This window comes from Felis catus, chromosome C1, assembly GCF_018350175.1.
Source record: "Felis catus isolate Fca126 chromosome C1, F.catus_Fca126_mat1.0, whole genome shotgun sequence".
Classification (NCBI taxonomy): Eukaryota; Metazoa; Chordata; class Mammalia; order Carnivora; family Felidae; genus Felis; species Felis catus.
In genome coordinates, this window is record NC_058375.1 from 186,016,780 (window position 1) to 186,029,919 (window position 13,140).

Consider the following 13,140-nt stretch of genomic DNA (forward strand, 5'->3'; position numbering starts at 1 on the left):
CCACTTCGACCATCTTCCTCCTAGGTCTAGTTAGTGGTTTAGGCATGTTCTCATGGCAATGACAAAGATGTACGAGCACCAACCCAACAACACAGTTTCTTTCCAAGTCTTTGATCATATTACGCCTACTAACATTCCACTGGACAAAGCAAGTCGCAGGGCCAAACAGAAAAATACATTCTAGTAGGAGTAACTCCAAAGTCATCTGGCAAAGGACATGGTTTCGGGGATCAGTGAAGAATTGAGTCTATTTTTTTAATGTTTATTTATTTTGAGAGAGAGAGAGAGAACGCATGTGAGTGGGGGAGGGGCAGAGAGAGAAGGAGAGGGAGAAAGAATCCCAAGCAGGCTCTGTGGTGTCAGTACAGAGCCAGACACAGGGCTCAAACCCACAAACTGTGAGATCATGACCTGAGCTGAAATCAAGAGTAATAGGCTTAACTGACTGAGCCACCCAGGCACCCGAAGAATTGAGTATATTAATGTAATTACCACATTCATTGCAAAGTTGTTTGTAAAAGGATGAAAAGAACCTAAATTTTCATCAGAAACAGGGGATGGGTGTTTTTACCCATCAAAGCACTGTATAGCAATGAAAATAAGTAAATTAGGGCTAACTATATCAAAATGCATAAACATCAAAAACAAATTGTTGATTGAAAAAAGCAAGTTGTAGGATGAAATGTGGAGCCTAAAACCATTTATGGCAGGTTTTTAAAAGCTCCGGACTGTCATACATATTTCTTACAGATATATACATAATATAGTAAAACGATAAAACATGGATAAGAAGATTGACCTAAGCCTCAAGACAGTGATTACCTCTGGAGAAAAATAGAGATAAAATGGGAACCTGGAGAGAGACAAAGTGGGCTTCAGCAGTCGGTATCTGTGACATTACATTTCCTGACACAAAAGATACAAAGCAAGTATGGGAAAATATTAACAACTGCTAAATCTGAATACTGAATGACAGATATTTCTTACATTCTTCTGAAGGCTTGGTGAGGAAAGGGTTACAAAGAGCCAACCGAGTAGTTTTGGGGCCCTGGGCTAGAAACAGTTCCCTACAAAACACAAGGAGATTCTGCCCAATCTTTCTGCCAGTTCCACTCTCTGTCAACAATTGAAACTGTTCCAGATAAGGATGCAAAGCAAACTGGACCAAAAAAGATCACTAAGAATGAGCAAACTCCATTCACCTCATTCTGATCACTTGTGGGCTTTGGTTTTAAATCTCAGACACACAAACTGCTGCTTGTTTTTGTGACATGTTTGGCTGCTTCATGAGTCAGCAAATCAAGTGACTAGGACAGAGTCAAGGTGCCTTTATGGAGAGGACGGAGCTTAAAGGGACTTATTTCACTCACCTTTTCTTTTTCTTTTTAAATTAATTGTTTCTCAGAACACCTCAGCATCTCTTTCTACCCCTGGGGAAAGGAAAAGGACTGTTATGGAAGGAAAATGACACCCAAATTTGGTTAGCAAATATTAGGACAATTTTAAGTCATGGCAAGGAGAAACTGCCAGTTCGCCTGGAAGTATACAGAAATGTCCATGTGGGAGTTGCAAAGAAGGACTGCAAAGTCCTCCACTTTGAACATCTGAGTAAAGCAAAAGTCAGAAAAAGAACATTGGTGTTTAAGTAATATGAGGTCCAATACATTTTTCCCCTGTAAAGTTAAATTTACTGTCATTTTATTTTCCCTGTGATATTTCACTTTAAAGATGTTGGCTTGGAATTGAAATGTACATGCATATGAAAAAGCATATAAAAATTGCACAAGTATAATGTAGCCTTTCTAGATGGTCTCTGCTGTTGATCCACGGATGGCTGTGTTAGGATGCATTAATGGTAAACAGATGACATGTCTTTGAAATAGCTGCTTAATTGAAGAAAATAGGATTGTTGGATGCAAGGCCACGAAGGGGCTAGCCGGCATATTTTCCAGAAGCACTCAGCCCCAAATGAATATATCTGCCTATTTGCAATGTTACATAATCTGAACGGTTTATCAATGGAATAATTTTAGAGTTATTAACTATAATTTTTGAAGTTGCTTATGGTGGTTTTTAATCAAGAAAAATCTCTCATCCCTCCTCTTACACCCCTCTGGAATTATTTACTATAGACTTCGACTTCCAAAGACCCACTTGAATTTTTTCCACTTCTCCCCAACTCTCATCCAAGCCAGCCTCCTCTCTCACATGACAATCTGGTCTCCCCATATCCACTCTGGCTTCCTCTTTCTTTCTGTTCTTGAATAGAGAACAGCAAAAGGAACCTTTCTAAAATATAAAACAGGTTATGCAGTTTCCCCTTTGAAAATATCTTTCCTTCACTTGCTTCCTATTGTCCTTAAGATTCATAATATGGCCTGGAAGATCCCACCTCCCACTTATGACTCTACTCAGGCTGCTGCCTGCTTCCTCCAGATACTCCTACCAGTGTGTGGTTTTTATTTTCAATCCAAGTTATAATACACTTATAGAAGAAAGAAAGAAATTTCTGTGAAGTTCGTAATGGCCCCATCTGAACAAATATCACATGCCTCTCCTCCCATAACTTCCATCTCCCCAAGGGCAACCCCTTAAAACTTTCGGCTGATTCTTTGGAATTTTGTGCTCACAATTCTAAATACCATACTTTTAAGCCTTTATTTACTTATTTATTTATTTACTTATTTACTTACTTATTTTTAAGTAACCTCAAAGCCCAATGTGGGGCTTGAACTTACCACCCCAAGAGTTGCATGCTCTACTCTCTGAGCCAGCCAGACACCCTTTTTTTGTCTTTATTTATTTTTTATTTATTATTCATTTTTAAAAACTTTTTTTAAAGTAATCTCTTCACCCAATGTGGGGCTCAAACCCACAACCCTGAGATCAAGAGTTGCATGCTCTACTGACTAAGCCAGCCAGGTGCTCCCTATTTTATTGTAAGCATACTATTCTATTGAGTTCTTACTATGCAAGGTAAGAATTCATTCTCTGCTGCTGTTCTCTCATCCCGCCCCCAACAGTGTCCTTCCCATTCCCTTGTCTTCTCAACACGACTACCTGATAATTGTGGTTAGACAATACCCTGTGTTTACATTTCTGAGGCTATGCAAACATTTTTATAGCTGAGCCAAGTTGTATCAAACATTACTTTTCCTTTCTTGAATAAATTTTACTTTGCCTGGAGTTAATAGTTGTCATTTTTGGGGCGTCTGGAGGTCGGTTAAGTGTAGGACTTCGGCTCAGGTCGTGATCTCTGGGTTCATGGGTTTGAGCCCCTTGTTGGGCTCTGTGCTGACAGCTCAGAGCCTGAAGCCTGCTTCGGATTCTGTCTCTCTCTCTCTCTGCCCCTCCCCTGCTTACGCCCTGTCTCTCTCTGTCTCTCAAAAATGAATAAAAATGCTAAAAAATTTTTAAAAATAATAAAATATAATTGTCATTTTTTCCCATTGGCTTGATTTTCTTATCACTAAGTCAGCTCTACACTCTCCATTAGTGTGTAAACATCTTTGCCTTACTCTCAAACAACTAACTTCACGACAATGGCTATACAAGACATTTCCCTTGCGTGGGCTCCTACATCTGATGAGCAACTATAATCCTAGGTTTTCCCTTTATTCTCATTCAGGAGAAAGCTTCTGTAATTAAAGGAAAAAAGCAAAGTGCGTGCATGTATCCCATTTGCCATCTTTATCCACACTTCTGGCTTTCTTTCAGATCCTTACTTAGAGGCCCCAGGGCCTTCACACATGCTGTTCTCTCTTCCTCAAATTTCTTCCTTGGTCTTTGCCTAATCTCTTCTCATCCCTTAGATCTTAACTGAAAAGTCCCTTTTCAGCAGCATTCCCTGATTTCCCAGCCAGTCATCCTCAGTACATTTTTTCTTAACATCCTGTACTTTGCCTTCACAGCGCTTACCACAAGTGTTAGTGCAGTGTGATAATAACTTGAAATATTAATTTTTTTCCCTCCACAACTTACACATGACCTTTTCCCTAATCAGATGCATTCATTTTTTTTCAAGGACAAGTAGGATTTTTATACAGGGAGTGACAAGAGCAAGAAACATTTCATGCTCAGTTTTTCGTCTTCCAATAGAAGCTTATTAAGAATTCAAAGGGCAGGTTGTGAGAATGCAGGTGGAGGGAGAGCAGAGCTGATGCTGTAACCTGGGGACGAGGTAAAGAGGAAAAGTAGAGGGGTGCCTGGGTGGCGCAGTCGGTTAAGCGTCCGACTTCAGCCAGGTCACGATCTCGCAGTCTGTGGGTTCGAGCCCCGCGTCAGGCTCTGGGCTGATGGCTCAGAACCTGGAGCCTGTTTCCGATTCTGTGTCTCCCTTTCTCTCTGCCCCTCCCCCGTTCATGCTCTGTCTCTCTCTGTCCCAAAAATAAAATAAACGTTGAAAAAAAATTTTTTTTTAAAAAAGAGGAAAAGTAGAGTTGACATCAGGACACTTCCAAGGCTTATCCTTGGCCAGCACCAGGGAGCCCAGGAGGGAGCAGCAGCATACAGCCAGGAGTGTACTTCAAAGATTTGGCAATCTGATGTTAATATTTACTAGTACATAAACCAATATATAAATCAAAAATTAAAAAGATTCCCTTATTGTTGAGGTTATCTAAATTAGAGTATGAAACTGTTTGCCATGAACACAAGTTATAGTATGAGTCAGTCAATAACTCATTGTAACAATTGCCAAAGCATTTGTTGGGTGGTAACAATTGCTGTGTCCGTGTGTTTGATGCAGCTGTCACTATCTAGGGAAGATTCTCCAGGCACCCCATGCCTCCTCCCCTGGGCCTCCCTCTGATTTCAGTTGCAGCTGAGGTAGTTGGCTCCCGTGGACACCATCAGCATCCCAACACAAGTGTCTGCTGATCTCTTCACATTCCTGCCTTGGTGCTTTCTCCAAAGCCACAGGAGTTCACCCAACCCTTGTGCAGACACAGCTTGGAAGTACCCAAGGGCAGATACTCCAGAGGCCAACTTCAGACAGTGGTAACCAGGCATCACAGGGAAACAGTGCCCCCCAGACTCCCATCCTTTGCAAAGACAACTTTGAGGTGTGCTCTACATGGTTTTTCAAAGTGTCCTTAATAGGATCTGGTCCCAGTTGTCCATAGTGAAAACCAATATAGTGACATCTCATCTGTTGACATCCCTTTCTGCCCCATCTCATTCCTACTCCCATACTGCTTTCTGGGACCAACTTGCAAATGAACTCCCTGTACATTTGTACGTTTGTCGTATCCTTGTCTCAGGCTCTGCTTTGGAGAGAAACCCAAACTAACATGCTCTCTGAATTATTTCCTGGAACGAATCATGGTTCGATACTGGGTATTGTATCAAAATTTTTCAATGACTTCCCTCTTACAGTGATAATCATTAGGTGACTAGAGACCCTGTGAAGAACTGAGTGATGGTTCATGCAGCAGCCCTATCGCAGCTCAGCTGTGGAGTGCTGCCATCCCTAGGAAGACTTTAAAACTTGGAGTAATGAATATGATCTCAATAGGATGGGAGGAAGGCTTTCACAATGCGTATGTGTGTACATATATAGCACTCAAAGCCAGAAAAACAGTCTCAGTACTATAGTGCATGGGGTTTCTGTGATAACCACATGTTCTGAGATATGCATACTGTAGTTACTGTTATAATTCTTCCCAACTGGCATGAAAATATTCCCATATTTTAGTAGCCAGTGCAGTCATATTAGTGGACCTGCCAGTGATCAGTCATGCCTGCAGACTTTTATCTCCATTCCAGGACAGGCCTGAAAAGGCCTATAGATAAGCCAGCAGATTACCTCTCCATTCCTAAGACTTTGTTAAGTCCTTTCCAAACGTCAACATGTGGAATTCACCCACCCCACCCATTTCAATGCCCCTTCAAAAATACAAGTCCAGACCCTGTTGCAGTTTTCTGCTGCTGTGTGAAAAACATCCCAAAACCTATGATTTGAACAAACATTCATGACAATCTCCAATGGTTCTGAGGATTGACTAGTCTCAGCTGAGTAGTTCTCACTTGCGGTCCCTCATGGGGTTGCAGTAGACTATCAGCTGGGGTTGGTCATCAAAAGCTTGACTGGGTGGGACATCCAAGATGGCTTCTTCACCATCTTCATGTCTATTCCCTAGCCTGGGATGCCTGGAAAAGCTGAAGGCTGTCCAAGCATTTTGCTCCCCATATGTCCTCTCTATATACTACCTCAGGCTTTCCTGCAGCATGGTGAACTCAGGTAAACATCTGGTTTATCTTACAGCAAGCCTTCCAAGAGGCCAGGTGAAAGGCTTCTTCTGACCTGGTCTAAAAGCCACACCATGTAACTTTTGCTATATTCTCTTGCTTATAAGCAGGTTATAGGCTAGCCAGATTTAAGGAGATGGGATGGCTAAAACAATCTAAATCCTGGGAAGCCCAGTTCACTGGGGGCCATCTTTTAGAGACTACCTACCACAGGCCTAGATATTAGAGGGGGTGAGTGGTAGTGAGAAAGGTACTTGGGTAAAATCAGACAATAGTCAAACCAACCCACTTTGCTTAAATATCTATTTGTTTGTGTGATCACGTGTTTGATTAATTCTGTCAAGACCAGGGGTTGGCAAACTTTTTCTGCAAAGGACGCAGTAGGCTCTGTGAGCCATGCATCTCTGTCACACTTATTCAACTATTGCCCTGCTAGTGTGAAAGCAACCAGAAACAAGATGTAAATGAGTGGGTGGGGCTATACAAAATAAAACTTTATTTATGAACACTAAAATTTGAATTTCCTACCATTTTTTTGGAGAGAAAGAGAGAACATGAGCAAGGGAGGGGCAGAGGGAGAGGAAGAGAGAGAATCTTAAGCAGTTTCCACGCCCAGCACAGAGCTGGACCTGATACTCAATCCCACAGCTGTGAGATCATGACCTGAACCAAAATCAAGAGTTGGACGTTTAACCGACTAAGCCACCCAGGTGCCCCTTTTATATATGGAAATATATATATATATATATATATGTATATATTTAATTTCTTATAGTTTTCAGGTATCACAAAATATTGTACTTCTTTTGATTATTTTTTCCAATTATTTGCAAATGTAAAAACCATTCTTAGCTTGCAGGCAGAACAGAAACACGCAGCAGGCCCGATTTGGCCCATGGACTATAATTTGCCAACCCCTGGTCTAGACTAAGGCAGGGACTGTGTCTGCCTTATCCACCCTTATAAACCCTGTATTTAGTACATCATAGCAGTGCTCAGTAAATATTTATTGAATGAATAGTTGATTTATAAACAAATTATAAAGTCCTGAAATAAGAATTTCTCTGAAAAGCCTTTAGTGTTCACCTCAACATCAATCTCCTCCACTTAAAACCTAGGTCAAAAATTACATTTGCAGCTTTATTGACATTTTCCTGGAAATATAGCAGGATCAGTACACCCAAGTCTCACTTACCCATGCTAAATGTGCCCAGAGTACCTTGAATAATCTGAGATTTCAATACGAAAGAGTGATGGAGGTTTATTGCCTTCTCAGCTTCTCAGAGAGGTGCAAGTGCAAGCCATGAATCAGTAGTATCATAACTCCTGAGCCACACATCGCTGTTAAGTGCTAGCAATATGACACCAGAGAATCCTAGAATTGCCAAAAGTCGTCCTGGAGACTCTTGCCCACGTTGCCTCACTTCCCAGCCATCCTGCTGGACATCCCTGCCATTGACGCGCTAACCACAGGACCTGATGCCAAACCAGTGGTCTTCCCTTTTGGCATTCCAACCTGCTCCTCCTCCTTCCTTGTTTCTTCCTGACTTCCTTGTTTCTATTAAGGGCACAATCGGTCCTCAGTCCCTGAGGCTCAAAACTTTGGAATTTCCTTTTTCCTCTCCCTCTCCCCCATTATCCCATCTTCTCCTTGCTACAGGCCCAATGTAGATCCTATTAATTCTTGTCTAGACTCTCGACTAATGCAATCTCCTAATCCTCCTACCTCCCATCCCCCACATTCCCACTCACGTGCACACACCTTTTGCCTCTTCCACCTCCAACACAATCTCTAGATGTTAAACTAGGAGTCACTCTCAAATGATAATAGTTATTGCCTTCATAATCATTTCAGTAGCAATCTTCTTAAAGTATAAATTTGATCATGTCACTTGCCTGCTCCAAAAGTTTTAATGGTTGTTCATTGCCAACCAAATTAAACAACCTCCTTGGCCTAACATTCAAGTGCTTCTAACGAAACTTTCTAGCCTCATCCATCATATAGAGCCTACTTTTTTTTGGCAAAGTGGGGGTGGAAGAGACTTCCTGTCTCTCAGTATGTATTCTTTCCAGTTTCCTTAGAAATAGCACTCTAGGATTTTATATGGGCACAGGGCCACTACATTTTCCAGCCTGCCTTGCAATTAGGCATGTCCGTTGAGACAAAATTCTGGCAAACAGATTGTAAGCAGAAATGTGTGCATCTTGTGAGAAGTATCTTTAAATGGTAGAGGGTGCACCTTTTTTCCCCCCATTTTTTCTATCTAGTTGGGCAGAATGTGTATGTGATAGCTGGACCTGGACTACCATCTTGGGCTGCAAGCTAGAAGCCACTGATGAAGGATGGCAACATAACATGATGGAAAGAGCCTGGGTCTTTCATGTTCATGGTCATCCTACCAACCCTGAACTCTCAACTCCTTTGAATCAGAGAGAAATAAGCATCTATCTTACTTAAGCCATGGTTATTTTGTTGCCTGTTCTTTTGTTTTATCGTTTGCAGGCAAACCTAATCGTGAGGGATATCAGGGGTTACTTCTCATTTTCTCAGAACTTATCATTCTTGCCTCCAGGTCCCTCTGTTGTCAATGTTCCCTCTGGCCATTGTACGCACCATTTTTATATCCCCATTCTCTTCTGCTATGCATATCTCTATCTTTATAATCTACCCATTGTCAAGGCCTATCTCCAATGTCTTCTCCATGAAGAAGACATGAAGGCCTCCATGAAGGCCTCCATGAGGCCTTTCCTAATTCTTCAGTCACTAATTTCTCCCACTCCTTAGATTTCTCCAGAATTTTTAATTCCCTTATGCAATGCCTTCCCTCAGAGTGGTCATCTGTAAACTAATCTTACCCCATGACCCTCCTTTCCTATGCGAGGGCAGATAGCCACCCACGAGAAGCAGGTATTTGTTGAAACACATTTTGGGTGTTGCTCCAGCTCACAGAGACTCTCCTTTCTTTGGGAACTGCCACGGCCCCACACCCACTCCTGTGACCACTGCCATCACATTTTACTATATGACTGCCCATGACCCTGGCTGACTGGACAAGTGATGGACACCTCCCTTTTAGCTGGCCCAGTCAGAGTCTCTCATCTGAGAAATGAAAGTAGAATTCTGAGGCAGCATGTAAACTTGAGAACTACGGGCAGCCATGTTCTACTACAAGAGCTGGAGAAGTGATAAATGTCAGTCTGCAATATGAGAAAAGATGGATAAGTGATGGAGAAAGGTTCTGATGACTCTCCACCTTCTTGGAATTTAATTTAACTGAACTACTGGAGGGTCAACGATTAGTCAGTAGCAAAGTAAGGGAGTCCTTCAGCTATATCAATTTGGTGGAACAACCACATGGGCTGAGAATTTCACAAACTTCTTTTGCTTTCTCCCTTGGCCCAAATTGTACACTCTTTTGGCTTCTGTGGCATTTATTATCTGTGGCATTCACATGACATTTATTGTTTACTGCCTTATTTGGTTAGTCTCGATGTACAAACCTAACTCATAAACCACCGAGGGGCAAGGCTCTCTTACTTATCCTCCTGTTCCTAAAAGCTCAAAGAATCCATTGGTGTGTTAGCTTTTCTGTGTTTGCATTGGGAATAAACTGAACTATCACAGGCCAGTGTTTATTATCTCAATTAGATTAATACCAAGATTGAATTTGTTTTTAATTTAATTTGGTAGAAAACTAAGTCCACAGTGGAAAGAAAGAAAGAAAATGTTATATTTTCTGCACTACCTAAAAATCCTGACCTGAAAGAGAAGGAAAAACCAGAAGTGAGAACATTGAAGAAAAATAAGTTTCAGTAAGTGAATAACTTTAGACTTTAACGTGAAATTCACTCTCAAGTGTGCCGTGCTATGGAACACGTATTCTTCTGTTTTCTGTGTTCAGCAGACAGCTGGAAACCCACACAGGATGCCAAAACTATGTGACCTACATTTGCAGCTAGACAGCATTTGCTAAAATGAAATCTAAGATTTAGAATCTTTTCGTTTAAATTTCTTTGGGAGTATTATGTGTACTGGATGATGGGGTAACAAATGCATTACTTTGTTTTCTTCCAGGTATGTAAAACCACGTTAATATATCTCTACATTCTTAAAACAAAATAAAATTAACAAAAACAAAAAAATACCTCACTTTTTGAGGGACTTTTTCAGGTATGAAATATTAATCTATTGAAACTTTAACCACATTTTTGCATCTTTGGAATTAAGGTAAAATCTAAAATAAATGGAACTTCTTGCATTCTGTCTTACATTTGCTTTTTTGTCAGTGTGGGTGAATAAATAAAGCTAAATAATTAACATTGCAGTCAGATTCATTCTCTCTTTAGGCAAATGGTCTGTGAGTACATCTTCAGAAGTCAAAAGCAAATGTTTTAAGGGGAACTCCACATTTTCATAGGATTCCCTGAATAGGCTGACTCAGATCTAGCAGCTAACTCCTTAAAGTGGGCACAGAGTTCGTTTTGATGATCATGGTAACCATGGAGGTGGGCAGAAAAGTATCTTTTTCTGAGGCCTGGTCAGGGAGGGATTTCCCTTAAAAATCAAGACCTGTTCTGAACTGAAATGTCCACACCCTCTGACTCTCAATCCCCAAATTGAGCAAAGGCAGCCTCAACCTCAAGTGACCACATATCCTCGCAGCCTTTCGAGTCAACTCACTGGGAGCCTTTTATTTTCCTGACTATCCAGGAGAAATTAACAAGCTATTTCCACATTTCCATGGCTCACATTTCTGTCTGGAATGTTTTTCCTACTCCTCTTTATTTCTCCCCTGCTCCCCCCATCCAACTAATGTGCTGAGATGTATCACAAAGGTCATTTCTTCAGGAAGCCTCCACAACCCACCAGAATGAATCATTTTCCTCTCAGTGCCACCCACAGTTCTGCTCTCATATCTACAGCTCTTACAAATCACCTTAGTAAATGTTTCTGTCCCCTTTTCCAGGGGGCTGCCCCTCCCGACCCATCCCCCAATATATAACATTTCTTTGTGATGTGGCCCTGTTTTACTCATGTTTGCATCTCAGTACCCAGACTAGCCAGAGTTTAACAGAATTGCAGAATAAAAGTTAGATGCTTTGCTATATCAATTATGCACTCTCCCTCCCGAATTTTCCCTGGCTTTTTTTTTCTACGCCTCTAAAAGTGCTCAAGTGGTTTTGTTTGTTTGTTTGTTTGCTTGTTTTAAACTACCCAGAGTAAGAATGAGACCTTGGCATTTGCACCAACATGGATGGACCTGGAGGGGTATAATGCTAAGTGAAATAAGTCAATCAGAGAAAGACAAATACCATATGATTTCACTTTTATGTGGAATTTAAGAATCAAAACAAACAGATAAACAAAAGAGACCAAAACACAAACACATAAATGCACAGAACAAACTGGCAGTTGCCAGAGGGGAAGTGGGGTAGGGGTAGGGGTGAAATAGATAGAGGATTAAGAGCACACTCATCTTGATGAGCGTCAAGTAATGTATAGACTTGTTTATTTACACATGAATATACACATGAAACTAATATAATGCTATGTATTAATTATACTTCAATTAAAATAACTACCCATAGTAGATGATTTTAACTCTTTGAATGAGTAAGAAGCCATGGGTCCACAGTGACATGAATGAATAATTAAATGAATGGAGGAGAAGGGAAAGCTCTTCCTCATACTCTGAGGGAATTAAATGTAGAAGGAATAATGAATTTAGAAAATTGCCATTTGCAACCAGTATAATAGTAATTGATTCAACAAGAATCATCAACAGATGCTATAGCTAGGGGTGAAAATTTGAAGAGAAATGGGCCATTTACTTAGTCCAAAAATATCACCCGTAAGATTCTTATTAATTATAAAGAGAAGAACAGAAAGTTTACAGTGAAAAAAATCTATCAAATATCACCACCTTGATCAAATAATTACAATGACCAGTACGGAACAAATCAGCACCGTGTGCTTCCTAATATAATGCACTGAGAAAGACACAACATCACTTCTATAGTATTCCTGCAGTAAATGCATTACCAGAATGTAATCAGGAGAAACATCAGACTAACCCAAATCAAGCAACATCCTACAAAATAACTGGACTATTTTCTTCAAAAATGCTAGTTCACTATAAAGTATGAAGAAAGACTGATGAACTATTCCAGGTTAAAGGAGACTCAGAGTTATGACAAATGAATGAAACACTTGATCTGGGATTTTCTTTTGCACTAGAGGACATTGTTGGAACAATTGGCAAAATCTAAATAAGATATGTAAATTAGATAATAATATTATATCACATCGATTTCCTGATTTTGATTATTGGATTATTGTTATGTAAAAGAATATCCTTCTTTTTTAGGAAATACACTGAAATATGAAGTATAAAGCAGCATCGTATCTGTGACTTACTCCCAACCAGTTCAGAAAAAAAATAAATAATGAGGTGTGTGTCAGGGGGCAGGATAGTACATGGACAGAGAGAGAAATAAAGCAAATGAGGAAAATGTGATAAAAATATTAACATTTAGGAAACACGAGAGCTATACAGGAACTATCTGCACTATTGGAAATGATCTGAAGTCTAAAATTCTGTCAAAAAGAAAAAAACATCACCACAAGTCAATCATACTTCTTTTAATTCCTCATCTTGCAATCAAGATTCCAGAAGAAGGTGTCTGGAAATCTCTGCACCTCTCATTGACGCTCACCCACTGCAATCCATTATCCTTATCTATTACCCAACTGAAATGACTTGATTTAATCTCCAGTGATCTCAGTGCCACCAAATTCAATAACATTTCTCTGTCCTCCTCTACTTTTCGTCCCTGCAGCATTTGACACCCTTTGTAATTTGTCCGTAGAAGTACAGGTCCTTAAGCCCA